At 37.8% G+C, this 17,395-nt stretch overlaps 1 protein-coding gene across 4 annotated transcripts in view; it reads right to left on the bottom strand.

Annotated features, from left to right (window-relative positions):
* LINGO2 (leucine rich repeat and Ig domain containing 2) overlaps positions 1-17,395 on the bottom strand; it is a 1,267,465-nt gene that overhangs the window by 320,658 nt on the left and 929,412 nt on the right. For all 4 annotated transcript variants that reach the window (XM_073881319.1, XM_073881317.1, XM_073881318.1 and 1 more), the window contains one exon: positions 10,173-10,331. The gene's annotated coding sequence lies outside the window, so the exon portion shown is untranslated. The remainder of the gene's footprint in view (positions 1-10,172; positions 10,332-17,395) is intronic.

The following is a 17,395-nucleotide window of genomic DNA, read 5'->3' as shown; positions in this document are numbered from 1 at the left end:
AAGGCAGATCTGGCAGATATTCACCTTCACTTCTATACATCTGGCATTACTTGATCCTGATTTGTAACAGATTTGTTTCTAGGCTTAAATTGTAAATGCCTCCCTGGTATATTCAAACCTTAACGACTGGGTTTCTGTGTTTGGAAGACTCCTGTTTGAACCCGTGACGATTTCTAAATAACAAACAAAAGGCCTTGTGAAAAAGGCAAACTGACTTTGCTATCGATCTTTGTAATCCAAGCATTTGAGGGAACTTCACCGTCCAGTCTCAGAGTTCCACTTCAATCATGCCCATGATTAAATCTCACAGAGCATGCCAGATACAGAGGCCAGCCACACACTCGCCTGGGTGGAATATGATTAGACTTGGCAACTAGGAAGGTACTTAATGCAATTACCTTCTGATTCATTAGAGAACATGGTGTGAAACAGTCAAGTTATTTCCAAGATATGAGTCTCTTTAGTAGTAAATGCATCATATTGACTAGAATGAGTTATGGGACGTAGCTCACAAGGGTGAGACAACTATAGCTCATGGGTGAATGATATGCAGAATTTAGGACAAATGAGATCAAACTATAATTTACCATTCCTTTCAGGACAGTTTTGTTTTTTTTTTTTTTGGAAGTTCTCCAAATCATGTCTTTCAGAAGGTTTTGGCTTGATTAAGAATTTTATTCGATGAAAGATCAGATGGAGAAAACCTCTACCCATTCTGCTGATGAAGCATGGTTTCATTCTGCTGCAAGCTTATCCAGGAAACAGAACATTATTTTTCTTTCCACAAAAATTATTTTAAGTTAGCTTAAATATTAGGCTATAATAACAATACTCTCTTATATTATGCTATAATAACTGTACTCTATAATAAGGAGACTTTCTCCTGGAGGATATTTCCTGAGCTTTAGAGCCTAGCTGAATTCCAGTAAACATAGAATCATGAAAATGTATTTCAACCCTTAAAACTTTTCTGTCTCTATTAGTTTTCAATGTACTTTGAATTGCTTGTATAAATACTATCATTTTTTATGAAATCACATTTTTGAATCACATTTCAATACCATCTGCAATATTTCCAGTGCTCCAGACAGAACTTTTGTTTTGAATCCTGATAATTTATGTCATAGTTGGCAGCCCACAACATTTTTACTAAACATTCTAGAACTCACTGTTCTTTTCACCCATCCCATAATGGCATTTCAGCTAAGTAAAGGCAAAGACGAGTAGGGTTTGATTTCCAGTCATCTAAACTGACAAAGAATTATGTGACTTAGTCCTAATATAATTGAGAAGAAAAGGCATATGTTCACTTATACATGCCAGCTCTGTGAGATACAACCATTCTGGGAAATGAGAATTGATCTCTGCCTGAGAGGACTCACGTTCTAGCAAGAGAAACAGATGTGGTAGAAGTCTGTTCAAGGAGTCAAGAAGGAGAAGCAAGAACCAGACATACATGAGGCGGGAGAGCAAACACTGCAAATACAGTGCATGCATAGGAGGGTGTCTCAAGATATAAAAAGTGATACATAGGATACATTAAGAAATAATTTAGTGCTTTCTCCTCAAGGTAGGGAAATGACATGTTGAGATTTGCTCTCAGCTGTAGGTTTGACCGGGTCGAAGACAAAACCAAAGAAAGGGAAACATTAAAAGACGATTGTGGCAAAGGATTTTTAAGAGCAAAGACAATTCTTACACTTTCTTTGAGGCTCAGCTCTGGATTCACCCCCTTCATCAAGCTTCCCTGAGGCCTCCAGCCCACCAGGACTTTTTCTTCCTCTGAATCTCTGTTGTTTCTGTCCCTGACCCAAGGTCCTGTCTGGCACTAATAGTATTCTGCCTTCTTTCTTTTTTGATAAGGTTACATTATCTGTGTTGCTTGGCACTGGCATCATAAACTCCTTGAAGGTAAAGTTAATATTTAAGAGTAGTAAATGTCTTTAATCCACGTGGAGGTGAAAGCAGACAGAAGTGGGTGGAAACTATTTCTTCTGATTCAGCACCCCTCCCCCCAAAAAAAGACTCCCGGCAAAAGTCTCCTGATGATGGTGCTAATGACATAGCCCAACATATAGTACTGGCTTTGGCTTCATAATTGGGGCTGTATTTTGATTGTGGAAAATGTAGTCTGTGTGTAGCATTTTCCTACTAAGAGTGTGAAAGCGAGGTTACCCTCTGAAAAGGAACTCGCTGGTAAAAGGAACTCCATCTATAGGAGTTGCCTTAAAATTACAATGTCTCTCTGCTTAAAAACAGGGAAGTGGAGAACAGTGTCCAGACTTTGCTGGAATGAAAAAGTTATAACCTCATTGATGGCAGTGACATATCTAGAGAAGGGAGGTTACTGGAGGTGATGGTATGCTTGGATTGAAACACAGGGAAGTGCAAAGTGGGGGAACAAAAATGTTAGCATGCTGCTAGGTTGGGGAGGAGAGAGAAAAGAGGGGAGAGTATATGTGTATGGGGTGGGGGAGGGGGAGGGGTGGAAGAAGAAGGGGGGAAGAGGAAGAAGATGGGAAAAAGAAGGAGGGAGAAGAAAAAAGGAAGAAGGGGAGGAGAAGGAAGAAGGAAAGGAAAAAAGGGAAGAAAAAAGGAGGAGAAAAGAGAATGAGAACATATCTGGCCAAAGCCTACGTTCTCAACACCAGAGTTGTAATCTGTGGGAAGAGATGATTCAAAACCACTTCCGTTCCTCCGACCAACAATCCTCCACTTATTCGGGAAGGGAGAGGCAACTGTGGCAGGCAAACCTAAACTCTTTTTGATCCAGCCCTTATCATAAATCACACCAGCAAAACAACAGTGGCCACAAAACCCTTTGTACCTGGAATGTACATCTCCAGAGCAGTGTTGCCCAGAACTGAGGCTGGAAAATGATCTGTTAAATTACTCTGGCATTCTCCATTAGGGGAAAGAAAGGCTACATAGGTGAAAGACAATATGTTACTCAAATGATCTTTAATTTGGCCATTTATGTAAATATTCAAGAAATTACAGGTATCTAAATTTGTATAGGACATTTATGCCAAGAACTTTTTTTAAAGATTTTATTTATTTTTTGACAGAGAAAGAGACAGTGAGAGAGAGAGAGCACAAGCAGAGGGAGTGGGGGAGGGAGAAGCAGGCTCCCCGCGGAGCAGGGAGCCCGATGCAGGGCCTGATCCCAGGACCCTGGGGTCATGACCTGAGCCGAAGGCAGATGCTTAACGACTGAGCCACCCAGGTGCCCCTATGCCAAGAATTTTATGTGAAGTCTGTATGTAAGTTTCTTCTCCTTGTTGAAAAGGGGAAACCAGTTTGTTAATTAACATCGTTGGCAGCAAACATTTGTTCAGAATCAGGGCGTCTGATAACACTAGCAGTAACGGACCCTCCAGAAAAAGAAACACCTCTACCTCTTAAGCAACTTTCAAATTCCCGGAAAAGCAACGTACACATATATGCAACAAGGGAAAAATGACAAAATATTATAAAAATATATAAGAGAGCATAGAGCATAGAGCAAATTTGCACACTTGTATAATGGCATAAGGACTGGGACGTTAGTCTTAACAGAAAAACAGGATAATCGCATAACGGAAAACACATAGATTTTATAAAAAGGAGATCTTGGGAGAGTGTATATTCTGATATTTAATTTAGGGTGGGTCTCATTATTATTGCATTCCTATTGTCATGCTGGACTCAACAGAAAGAGACACGGTATCCTTCTGGGCACATTGCTGCAGAAGAGACTTTGTAAAGATCGTTTGTCTCCAGCAGTATCTTGATTTCATGCTAAATCTTCTCCTTTGAATAAATAAATCCCTTCTAATGAAATGTTCCCTGTGCTCATTCGGGGATTTCCCGCCACTCAGTCCAAAACCACTGCACACATCATAGCAAGCTGTTAAGCCCTGGCAGGACCCTGCCTGACTGCCTGTTTAACTGCATGGCCCATCACGCCAGGACTATTTCCCTCACCACCGCGCACCCCAGAATCCCCTTCCTTTACACCCATGGCTTCCTCTGCCCCTCACTGAGGGTGACAGCAAACTGTTGAGGGGAGAGGAGCATCCTTCCGGTCCTGGCGTGTTGCGGAAACCCACAGTCCTATCCTAGAAAGCCGTTCACCAAAGTCTGGAATCCTTTTTTCACTTCGGATTGATTCATTTTCCACACCCCCTCCCTCAGTTTTCTACTCTACTTCTCCTTCCCTCACATCTCAGCTGATGACCTAGATCCTGCCTTTTGCTCATAAGACTGGGGACACCCCAAACAGAGAGTCTACAAAGCCGGGCCAGAAATGCTTGGAATTGTCTCCGATTGATCCCCATTCTTCTCTTACGTGGTTTTAGGTGGCATGTTGTGAGATTAATCATGACAGTTAATTTTTTTTAATTCTTTCTTTTCTTTTTTTAAAAGATTTTATTTATTTATTCATGAGAGACAGGGCAGCAGGGAGCCTGATGCGGGTCTCGATCCCAGGACCCCGGGATCATGACCTGAGCTGAAGGCAGACGCTTAACCATCTGAGCCACCCAGGCGCCCATGGCAGTTAATTTTTTTTTTAAGATTTTATTTATTTATTTGAGGGAGAGAAGGAGAGAGAGAGAGAGAGAGAGAGCACATGAGAGAGGGGAGGGTCAGAGGGAGAAGCAGACTCCCCGCTGAGCAGGGAGCCCCATGTGGGACTCGATCCCGGGACTCCAGGATCATGACCTGAGCTGAAGGCAGTTGTCCAACCAACTGAGCCACCCAGGCGCCCGACAGTTAATTTTTAAACTATTAGTTTACCATGTTAAACGTAGTTTTAATTCTAAATTTTCATTTCAAAATTAATAAGTCTTTCTTGTAAAATACATGTAACAAAAGGAAAGGTTAAAGGCATAATTACATATAATGCTTGATTAATGTCAGGGACCTTTAAAGACAGTCTTTATGAGTGTATATTAAAGTAGTATTTCCAAATTAGAGAATTATGTCAACAGATCAGGATGATGTGTTTGCTACTGTAAGATACATGTTAATGTTTCATTTAGTGGCTTTCAATGTGTTTTATTGATTCTAAAGACTATAATTTGGTATGAAAAACCATTCTGGTCATCTTGGGTTTTAAAGAAAACACTATTCACATCAATACCAAGATACCCAGCAATGTGATTATAATATAACTAATAACAGATGTTACAAGACCAGTGCTCTAACCCCTGAGCTATGGAGCCAACCACTAATAACAGATGTTAAACAGGGCCCTATCTTAGAGTTATAACACTAACCATAACTCCTAGATCTGCCATTATCCTAAGAAGGAAGTTGTTGCTATGGAAAGATTAGACCTAAGATCTCCTTAAAGAGCCTAAAGAAGAGAAATGCTCATATAAGGAACTAATAATTATAACTAGCACCACAACAACACTTACTGAGTGCTTATGAGGCATGTCAGGTATTCTGCTAAGCATTTTACATCTCATTTTCTTTTAGGGACCAAGGGTAAAATATTCTGAAATTTGGCTGAAACAAATGAATGTCTGGGTAGAACTGCTACCTCTATAGACCATAAATAATAATAATAATAGCAATAACTTATTTATACTGTGTCAGATATTCTACTGCGTGTCTTATATGTCTGATTTCATTTAATTCTCACAATTGTACATGGGGCAGCTATTAAGATGTGCATGTTACCAATTGGCAATCATCTCTCAGATGACAAATCACTTGCCCAAGATCACAGAATTTTTAAGTGTCAGAGTTGGGATTCAAATCCAGGCCTCACTTAAAGCCAGTGCCTTTAAATGTAATAGTATATTTACAACCACAATATGCTATAACCTGCCTCTTTGAAATACAAAAGGGTAGCTTGCTAGGATTGTAGTATTCTAGTGACTTCTATCCAGAGAAGTCCACACCCAAAAGCATGGAAAGAGACAAAACCTTGCTTCTTTCTCCCAAGCATTTGAGATCTATAAAAATTAATATTTAAAATTTGTGACTGTTTGTAAAAGAGAATCATACTTTACTTATAAAGGCAAGAAGCCATTTAATAAAAGTTTTTCCTTGATACTTTACTTGATATTAAATCCTCCATACCCCTAAAAAAATTTTGTCATTAGGTGATTTAAAAAATCTGTTACTAAATAATGGCAGTATTGGAAGTCATGAGAGAATAAGAAACCCGTGATCTGATGCTGGACAAGAGAACCAAATGCCAGGTGGCCTCACTAACAAGACAGAGATGTATTTCCTACTGTTAACACAGAAGTTACAATTTTGATCTGAAGCACAAGTTTTGATATTCATTCATTCATTCACTCATCAGATATGTTTACTGAAAATATACATGGCTTTGGAATTAAGGTCTTAGAGAAGAAAGACAAAGGCCTTGGTCTCAAGAATATTACATTTAATGAATCACATCTACGTTTCCTTAAGTATGCATATTTAGAAAGAAATTCTTACATTTTTCCCAGACTATAAGAGAACTTCTCTGAAAATAGATGATTCAATCATACAAAATGTACTGAATCTGGTTTACTTCTGGAGAGCCTTACTACAATGGTAATTTTCAATAAAATAATTGGGGTGAAAGCCAGGCTGTGAGTTAGGAGTTTCCAGTAGTAGAGGTGTGAACGCACCCCAGCTCATTAGACGATGGTGTTGAAGAAGGTTGAGCTGAAGTTCACTTTCATTCATCTTGTGTCTTTTTTGGACTCCTTCCCCAGCTATTTTCCACCACTTTAGAGTATTCCCTATCATTTTGGCCAAATGTGAATTGTGATGGAAAGGACATGATACTTGCAGCAGAATTACTTAATTAGGTTTAAGTAAGCACTACATGCCAAGTAGGGTAGGTTTGCTTTCTAGCCATAAAAATGTGCCTGCAACGCTCGCTGCATTCCCAAGGAGAGAAACAGTGATTGATGTGATGATAAAACGATGAAGGGAAGGATAAAGCCTGAGAGATAAAAGTCTCAAAAGGGAAATAAAGGAGGGTAGCAGCTGCCTCCATCTTAATTGAAGCATAAATTTCAGGAACAGGATCTGAGGTTTAATGTCAAGCACATACTGGGAGAGTTTAGTGTGTGTGTGTGTGTGTGTGTGTGTGTGTGTGTGTGTGTGTGTGTACCCATGTATGTGATGAAAAACGTGTAAGTTAAATTCTTTTCATCCTTTGTATGAAGAGTTTTCAAACCATTTCTAAAAAAGGAAAAAGTTGCAAACGTAGAAGTTTATGGATTATCGCTGAGAGATACTCATTTATTTAGTCAGCGTTTAACAGAGAGGAACAGAATCAGTGATGAGCAGGAATCATTCCAAACACTGGTGACACAGCACTAAAAATAATACATTTCTGTACTCGTGGAACCGAATATTCTGAGTTTATCATTTTTCTCTGCACATACCTTCCTTGCCCCTACCCCACCCATTGTCAGGGTCCTTTCCTTTAAGCACAGATTTGACTACATCACGTCCATATTTATAACACTGCAGCTGTGCATGCAAAGCACTCAGGTCCAGCCCCTACCTCTATGCTCCGCCTCTTCCTGGCTTGCCTGCCGACTCTCCAGGGGCAAGCTTTCCCTTCTCCAAAGGTAACATTTGTTTTTACATCAGGATGGCTTTGCAATACTGTGCCCCGAGCTTAGAATGCTGTCATACCTATTTTCCATCTAGTTAAAATTCTCCCCACTTTTTAGCTGTGCTGCTGAAATGCCTCCTAAGCCTCAAAGACCTTCTAAAACTCCAGTCAGTTTAATGGCCCTTTATCTTAATTTATGGAGAATTCTGCTTGAAATATATCATTAAACTTTTTAATTCATTCTACCTAAAGTTGAACTATTTACATGTCAGTTTCACTTTGTGAGATGAACTCAGGGCAGGGAGGGTTGTTAAGACTGCATATCCCATTCTATGGGGCATGCTATTATCAGAAGTACTTTCAAAAATCTTACCTTTTATATTTTATCTTTCTAGCGTAATATTGCTTCTACATCCAAGCACACAATAATGTAATCCTGAGCTAGGCAAACCTTTACTTTTAAAATGCTTTAAGAAAGAAAAATTGCTGTTAGGCTAAGGAATAGTACAAATTTTTGTGGCTTTGTTATAAACTTTGGAGAAACAGAATTGGGAAGCCTTGACACTTAACTCTATGGAGAAGCTAACATGCATTGCTGTAAAAAATGCAACTGCCCTTCTTATAACAGAGAACAAAAATGAATTTAAAACTAATATAAACTATAAAGCTATAATGTATAAACTTTTTGTTCATTTTTAAAGAGTTAACCTTTAACTGGGAAAATATATGAATTCACTGTCAAATCTTTTATGTTCTTGGGGCCCTTCTATATCATATGTTTTTATACAGGACAGTGGAATGTACTATCTCTGTACCTCCTAATTAACAGGATTTACTTCAAAGAGAAAAGACATCATGTTTCTTTATAATACTCAGATCAAAAGCCCTTGTATTCTTTTACTATATTGATAACCTACACAGTTCAGAAAGATAAAGTATTCTAAAGAATAAAAATTCTGATCTCACAATAGAGGAGAGCTCTTCCTTTGTGATACAATAAATAAGTGCTAATAATTGCATTATCACATGATTACCTTCAAAATAGATTTAATTTTATCCTTCTCCTTTTTGTTTTTTTCTTCAAAGTCTGATGTTTTAACATACAACCCAATTTTGTTGAAAATATAGAAGTACACACAATCAGGATGAAATTTATTTTGGACTCAGAGACTAAGACTTAAACATTTAAGAATATGTAAGTCTATCATGAAGCATTCTTGCTTTAATTATTTGCTTGATTTTAATGCTACAAAGCCTGGAAGTAAGTTGAGCTTTATTCCCCAAATGCATCCTGCATTTTGATGTCCCTTTTATTTACATACTAGCAGAATTCTTCTAAGTATCGATAACCCATATGATAACCCACGTTATCACTAAGGGTTGTCACTAAGCAGGACAATTGTCCACAACTCAGGTCATCAATAAGGGTTTCTGCCACGAGTCTGGTAATCTACACTCCTTCTAACAAATTTGAAATCTGTGTCTATTTGAGTTTTGTACTCACTTGGTATCATCTTATAGAGAAATAAGTTATTATGGGATTGGGGAGGGATATTTACCAAACTTTAAAGAATCAATTATTCTCAGTCACTTGAGAAGTTCTCTTTTACATCCAAATAATTATCTTAGGCTATAATTTATTGACTGAGTTCCATTTATTTTCATAAAGTAAGAAAGCTATATTTGTAAAAAGTTCAAGTGACTTAGAATAATCGCCCTCCTTTTTTTTCTCAGTTAATGAAGTTTACGTATGTTTTCTGTTTCTATAATTGAACTTAAAGAAAATCTTACTTTGGGGTGCATAAAATTCCAAGAAGCTGTAAAAGCTTTGATGGTCTTTAAGTCAGAGCCCAAGAATAACTTGTGGTTCTCCCAGGTATTTGCTGATAACAACTTCAAATTATGTTATGGAGGAGGAAGACAGTTAAGAAGATCTGACCAAACTATGGGTAATAGTGGAGAAGAGTTTCCAAAATGAAATAGAGAAAAGTAGCAAAAAGAACACTTGAATAAAAGTATAACATTGTAAATTCTAGGAGCCACAGTAATAACAAAGTATGTCATTGTGTCACCATTTTAAAGAATACTTAGAGGAACAGAAATTAAAGTGATAAATGCAAAGAAATAAAAGGCAGACTAATGGTATTATCTTCTAAATAAGAGTAACCCCAAGGCATATTTATAAGATCATACACTATTAACTGACACATTTCTATATCATGTAAAATACAACTACTTAACAGCAACACTTTCCCTACAGCATCTTTCAAAAGTACAAATGCTTATCCCATTATAGTTCAGAGGAGTTACTTAAAGAGGAAATGTCCTTAGCTTGCAATTTTTGGCTATTGCATTAACCTGCATCCATACTATCTTGTGTCTGCTTTATGTGTATCTTAAAATAACTCCTCTCTCCTCTTGAGGAAAAATGGACTCAATTATTACTATATACATTCTCCTAAATCCAAGGGAGTACAATTCTTCAACAACCTGTTCAGTGGACTTAGAAAATAAATAGAAAAGCTATACATTATTCAACACATCTTGGCAACACACGAAAGCCCTTAGAGCAAGTGATAAATGATCAGATGTCTTCCTCAAATCTTACCTGATTTACTCTTTTTAAAAATCCAACCCTTGCTGTCTACCATGCAAAGCTCCTGGCCACTGGGTGAAATCCAAACTGGGTAGTTGATCATGGTAATTCCAACATGTCATGGGCAGCAGCATCTCTCAAAGTCCCACAAGCCAACTGCTTGAAGTGAACCTGCAACAAACAAGGTATTTCTTCATTTTAATTGAAAAATAGTGAACCATGTCCTAGGTCCAGCAGGCATCACTACTTAATCAATAACGGAATCATAAAGGAGTATGTGAGGGGCTATAAATGCCTCTCAAATTGCTGATAAACATTAAAGCCAGAAGACCGAAGTTTATGTGCTACAAAAGGTGTTTTTGCTGAGTGCATGCTCCTCTTAACAGTATTATTGATCTATTTAAGCTGTCAGTGTAAATAAACATTATTGATATTAAAACTCACACATTTTATGGGGTGTACCCCTTCTCCTTCATGTAGGCGACCACTTGGAGTACCCAGAATATTTTTCTGTCTCTACCCATCATACTCTCAGGGTAACTGAGCAATGCGGTTCAACAGGACCAAACTCATTGGCAGCTAAAGAAAAATCCACATGATGGTTTAGATCAAGGATAGTTTCCTTTGTTAGTTCTCACACTCTGGCCAGTGTCAACATTCCTTGTAAAAAACTTGCATCACGTCTGTAGGCTAGAGTATGAGAAATGCCTTTGAGGGGCATATATGAGATGCTGCAAATTCAACAGCCACCTTTATCCATATGGAGACACAGACTACAAAACAGTAACCAACATGAACACATTGTAGGAAGAATGTGTGCACAAAGAAAATGCCCACAGCCCAGGAACGTAATTAGATGAGGAAATTTTAGGACAATCTACCACATACCTAATATTTCACAATCTGTGTCCATATGAAGAAATATGCCGTTTAAACTTCATAAGCATGTTTGACTTCCATTCAAGGAGGAAAAAAAATGCACAATCAACAACTCCTATTTGTACTAATACCTGCCACACAAGTAATTCTGTTCAACAGAAATTTAGAAGGATACTAATGAACAGACTAGGCTTATTGGGCTTCCCAGAAGTAACTATTAGATTGCTTAGCTACAGTAACCATATTTAGCTATGCACATACAAAACCAGAATTATTACTGTTTTCTCAATAGTGCAACAGAAATGGCTGAGAGGTCATTCTAAGTCTGTAGGGGGCGACTCGTGTGGATGATTACGTGCGGCCGATTCATGGACACACGTGCAAAACCTGATTTTAATAAGCCACAGAATGATAGATCCTCATGCACCTGTGATTAGAGCTTCATGTATTCCCAGACATCAATGTGGAGACGTCATTAAGGGGCACAGTAGTGAGATACCCTCTTGTGCCTTTTCAGCAAAAATGGTAAGAAGGCAAGAGGTTGAAGTCAAGTGCCTATCTCCAACTAAAATGCAGTGCTTCAAAATCAGGCCTTAAAAGGAGAGGCATGTATGCCTGTGAACGATCATAAGTGATCGTTCTACAATTCAGAACAGGAATGTCAATGCTCTTAGTGACACACATAGATATCCATCACCCAGCTCCCCCCAGCCCCACCCCATCAGCAAACCCAGCCAGGCATACACACACACCCCTCAAGTTCAGAATGTTCTAAATGTGTTGATCCCAGCTCTGGTATTTGCTAACTAAAACCTTGGTCAACTTATGGATGTAAAATGTTTTATTTCATGCCAAAAATCAGTCTGTTTCTTTGCTGCTTTATGTACGCTCTAAAAATTATCAAATCAATTCCCTTATAAAACAAATCTGTTCATGAGCGTAATCTTTTTTGGTCTCTTGGCAGTCATGCAGGATATTGAAAGAAGTCATACACTGGTGGACCTAATGACAGGGAAGTGTTTATAAACATAATCTCCAAGCTCCCACACTGACTTTGAAATGGAAACATTTTGAAAGCTACCTGCTTTGGAAGCACCTGTCTGTCTGTGCCCTAGTGTGACTTCTCCAACTTGAGTTCTGCGACTTACTACAAAAGAGTAAAAAATAAGTAAATCACTGTAACTACTTGCTTTCTAAAAGGGGCTTTATTTCATTATACCAAAATGATGCTATTGATCCCTTCTTTGAAGGGGTAGGTTGTATTTTCTTCAGTATTGATGGTTTTCCACTGACTATTGATCACTGACTTATCCATTAACTTACTTATTCATTCCACAGATTTGAATTGAGTACCTCAGTTGTTCCAGGTTTGGTGCCAGATAGAAAATGAAAAGACACACATTCTCCCATAAAAAAAGATTGCCATCTATTCTATTCTGATTTGTTGGCATATATTTGTAACAAAGAAAGGAAGCCACATTAGACCATATCAAAATAATAGGCCTTACTTTATATCCTACTTCTAGATGCCTGGACCATGGGATTTTATGAAGTTTGCCAGCGAGTATAGCATTATAGGCCAAAGGCAAAGCTGCAATCTAAAATGACTGATTCATACAGCTGACTCATACAAAGCTTTTACTGGATGTGATGGTTTTGTGTCACTCTTAAGTTTTTTTCCCCATAAGCCAATTGACTGTCAAAATAGTGTAGAAAAATCCAACCAGTTAGTACATTGATGTTTCTGGCATCCAATAAGGAGTCAGTGCCTCCCAGGTGTGTGTACTGGGCATCACAAACAATCCTGTGCAATCTACATCACAGTTCACAGATTTGTGTTTTAACAGGTGGGGGTGGGGCCTGTTGTACAACAAGTTACTTCATGCAATTTTTGTATAACCCATTCCATTTTTTTTCTCAAAGAAGATACATAAAATACATAAAATTAAATGCATGTATTTTTCTCAAAGAGAAATCCATGACGCATTCATGAGAACTACTAATTCCATGACATTAGTTTGAAATTTTATTCTATGACCAATATTCAGAATGAAAAAAAATGCTTAAAATAAATTTTTCACTTCTCTCTCTCTTTAAATATGCTGTTGAATAGGAACATGAAAACAAAAGGTACAGAAAATGCTTTAAATAATACTCCTGGAAATTAAGTAAGTTTTACTAAAATCAATGTGGTTTCCAAACAGTTTAATTTTCTTCTATTTTCTCATCTTATGTTTTTTGAGTCTCTGCTTATTACTGGGATGATATGTCTGAGACCAAGCCTTTTAAAATATAAATATAAATGCTATTACTTTTTTTTTTAGAAACTTGTATTCTTTCAAAAATGAGCTTGGAATGAGTGCATTGTACTGTATGTAAATTATACCTCAATAATGTTGATAAATTTTATCAATGAATTTTTGACAATGTTCAGAGAGGTTCTAGGTAGGGGCATGGTATACAGAACCTGTTGATAAAACACAGCTGTGCATGAATTTAAAACAAAACAGACCAAAATAAAATTTGAAAATAGTAGAAGAAATTCAAACATTCACAGACAATATTTTTTTTTGCTTCTTGGTCTGGCCTTAAGTGCTTTGTAATTGACTTTTGGTCTTCTTCGTCTTTCTTTATGTACACTAACCACTACCCTTTTAGTTTATCTTACTGCGTTGAAGAAAGCTTTCCAAAGGATCCCCTCAGCACTTAGGCACTCATTTTATAGGCTATTGATTTGTACTTGTTGATATACTGCTTTTTAAACTTTATCTCAGGGACACGCTTCATCTTCCCCATGGAGCTGTGCTGCACAGCCCCCTGGGTAGCCAGCAGAACTGGAAGCGCGTTTAGCACTTTGTGAGCTCAGTGCATTTGTGAAATGACGGCTCGGTGCGTTTTGCAAGCTTTGTATCTAGGTTACTCATTTTCCCCCACACAAACATCAACATATAATCATCAAGAATATAGGAATAAGTAGGTTATCAATGATCAAAGTTGTGAGGCTTTCTGCCTCAGAAATTTCACATAGGTCCCTTTTATAGGTGAGGTTGGGAAAGAGAAGGTGCCACCATTTTTAGTTACAAAATGATTGTGTCTAAATTATTTTATTCTTCTTCTTCATTTAGTCAGATGTAGAAGTCACAGATTATTTCCCAGCAGGTGGGGGTTATCAACAAAAATGTATATACCTGTTGCTGTCTTATGTACAGTTTCTCATTTCTCAAAAACCATGCAAAGTCTTGTAATAATGTCCACTTTAAGGTGATTAAAATAAGAACCAGAGAGTTTAAGTTATTGTCCAAGGACATAGAGCCTTTGAAAAATGGAGTGGTGATACAGTTCGTTGACAGTGCTGTACTGTCAATTCCACGTCCTTAGAAATTGAGTTTGAGAGATTTGCTCAATATACAAATGAAAATCTGAGTCGCAGGGAAATGAAGTGACATACCAGAGGTCATTAGGATCACAGGAGGATCTGGATGAGTATATGAACCCCTGATGCACCTGTATTTCTAATACACCACTCTCTCACCCAGCTTACTCAGCATGGTGTCTAAACAACTTTATGGATTTCCAATTCCCTTGGATTTTAAATAACCATGCTTTGAGTAGGTTTTATTTTAGAAAGAAGATACCAAAAGTCAACAAACAAAATAACCGGATTTCTGAGTACTCAATTTTAAATGAGTTAAATTCTCTGAAAGCAACAGATGACAACTTTCTCTCCCTCTTTCAAGCCATTTTTTCCCCAATGAAAAAAATACAGACACAAGGAGAAGACTGTGATGATAGATTGTGACAAAGACTATGATTAGATTAAAATATAAATAGCACATTGGCGTTTTGTGGATGCTCATTTGGTACGTTTAGCTACATTATGAGTAATTACAAACTTAAAATAATCTTCCAAGATACTCATTTAATATTTTTACTTTGGAAACCTGGCAGGCAGGAAGCCCTTTGGGTAAGAAAAAACAAAATTTAGGGCAATTCTATCAATATCTGAGAATGCAATGCCTCATGGTAACACGTGACAATTCTCTTTGTTGCCATCTTTGCTCAAAGATACCTAATTCTGAATTTGATTATGATCTATAAACTCTGACATTCAAGTAGTCCATATTCCTGTTTGTATTTTCCTAAAATAAGGGATCAAATTAGTCACATTTCTAAATTTTCTACAGATGACACTTGTCTCTACTTTTTTTTCTCTCCTGTGTTTTCCATTCTTTGTTCCTTTTTTTCCTCTTTCCTCCTTTTCTTCCTTTCCCCATTATCTTCTTCTCTTCCTCATCTCTTCCCATCCTTCCTTCCACTCTTTCTTCTTTTCCTCCCTTACTGCCTTTGCATTTCAACAAGTATTTAAGCATCCATTGCATTCTGTGTAATATGTGGGGCTCTGAGCACAAGGCAAATACAAAGACTTAGTTCCTGCCCGGGTATTGCTCATAGTCTGGCAGAGTGGACAAAGAAGAGGGGCAGGGACCCAATCTGCATTGACTTCAGAATATGTCATACCTGAGGAGAAAAAGAGTTCATAATGTGACCCTAGCTTGGCAGGCCTCATCAAATTAAAATTTACAAAGCATATTTCATCATCCCTTGGAAGTTCCCAAATACCTCACTCTGAGTTTTCTCTGGTTTAAAGAGTGATTCTTTAAATTTTCAGGGCTTACAAACAAGTGTTTCAGGGTCAGGTGTATCCCTTACATGCGAACTACAACCGGAAGCCAGTGAGATAGTCAACAGTAAACTGAAGGAAGCAAACTTAGCCTAAGGGCATTACAGACAACATTTTATAAAAACTATTTTTGTCAGGCAGAACACATTTGTGAACTGGTTTTGGTCCTTGGCCACCAGTTTGAGATCCTGCTTTACAACCATTGGTGACCACCCACTGCTATTTTGGCAAAATCCATGGTAGGTAAAAACTTCTCCCCAAAGTATTTCTAGAGGGATGGAGAAAAGCCCTCTAAGACCAGCTCATCAAAATCATCAATGAATATGTTTAAGAGTGTGGATTCTTGGGTTCCACCCCAGAATTAAAAAATCTCCATTTCTGGAGTAAGATTGGGAATTCTGCAGATGACAATTCCCTAGATTACACTTATACATACCACCTTTTAAGAACCACTCTCCTAGAACAAAACCTGTTTTTGACATTTCTCATTACATTCCCACAACTTCTAATTTATAACTTACTTCTCTTTTAATTTCAAATAAATTAACCTATTTTAGAAAAACTGTTCTTCCATGAATTGCATAAATTGATAAATCTCTTTTAATGATCAATATTTTTCCTTCAACTATTTAAGAACTTATTTTAATGTTCAATATACACATGATCTTCATCATTCTTTTTATTTAATATAGCTTTATTGTTTTCAACACCAAAGAGACTCCCTAAGAATAAAGAGAAACCATTATGAGGAGGAATCAGGTTCTCTTTGGTGTAAGAAGGCACTGTACCTAGAATGGGAAACAAGAAATGAAGGGGGTTTGGTGATCTCATCAACGACTTCCATTTCATGAAGAAAAAACTTATGTCTCTGTACACGACCACCATCAATAACAGGGCCACACACAGCATAAATCTGACAGCAATTACACTTCCTCATGGACAAAGTCAGCATACTTGAGATTTGCAGCCCCCTTTAGAGAGGTGGCGGTGGTAGAGTTTTTCAGGAGTTGGAGAGTTTTCTAGAGAGAAGGATAGGAAAATAACAAGTATTTGACAAGTAACCAGTGTGAATTAGTGTGCTGTGGTTCTACACACACTACACACATGTTTTCATTTAATCTTCACAACAAACCTGGGACACAGACATTATCATTCCCACTTGGTGACTGAGAACTAAAGTCAGAGAGGGTGAGTAGTCGGGAGGCCAAAAAGCTAAAAAGGGAGACTGATTTTTTGGTTGGATAGGCCATGATTTTTTTTGATATAAATAAATGGTCTGTATGTTGTTTGCCTATCAATTTGCTTTTTTCCAGGAATAAATCCAGGTCAACCACTTCTTCTTTCAATTTTTTTTTTTTTTTTTTTTTGAGAGAGAGAGAGAGGGAGCATGGGTGCACGTGCAAGAGCGCAAGTGGGGGAGGAGCAGAGGGAGAGAGGGAATCTCAAGCAGTCTCCCTGCCTAAGTGCAGAGCCCAACAATGTAATGTGACCTTGAGATCATGACCTGAGCCAAAATCAAGAGTTGGACCATCCAGTTTAACCGACTGAGCCACCCAGGCACCCCTCTCTTTTCTATTTCTAATGCCTGCTCTTCTCTAACCACTACATTCTACTTTATCCCAACATCAGATACCTAGAAATAAAATACAAGAGAGCTAGTATAATGTTTTGTTTT

The sequence above is a fragment of the Callorhinus ursinus genome, unplaced genomic scaffold, assembly GCF_003265705.2.
Source record: "Callorhinus ursinus isolate GAN/ISIS: 27379988/994484 unplaced genomic scaffold, GSC_fseal_2.0 scaffold42, whole genome shotgun sequence".
Taxonomy (NCBI): domain Eukaryota; kingdom Metazoa; phylum Chordata; class Mammalia; order Carnivora; family Otariidae; genus Callorhinus; species Callorhinus ursinus.
The sequence above is the reverse complement of the archived record's forward strand: the minus strand, read 5'-3'. Positions and strand labels throughout refer to the sequence as shown.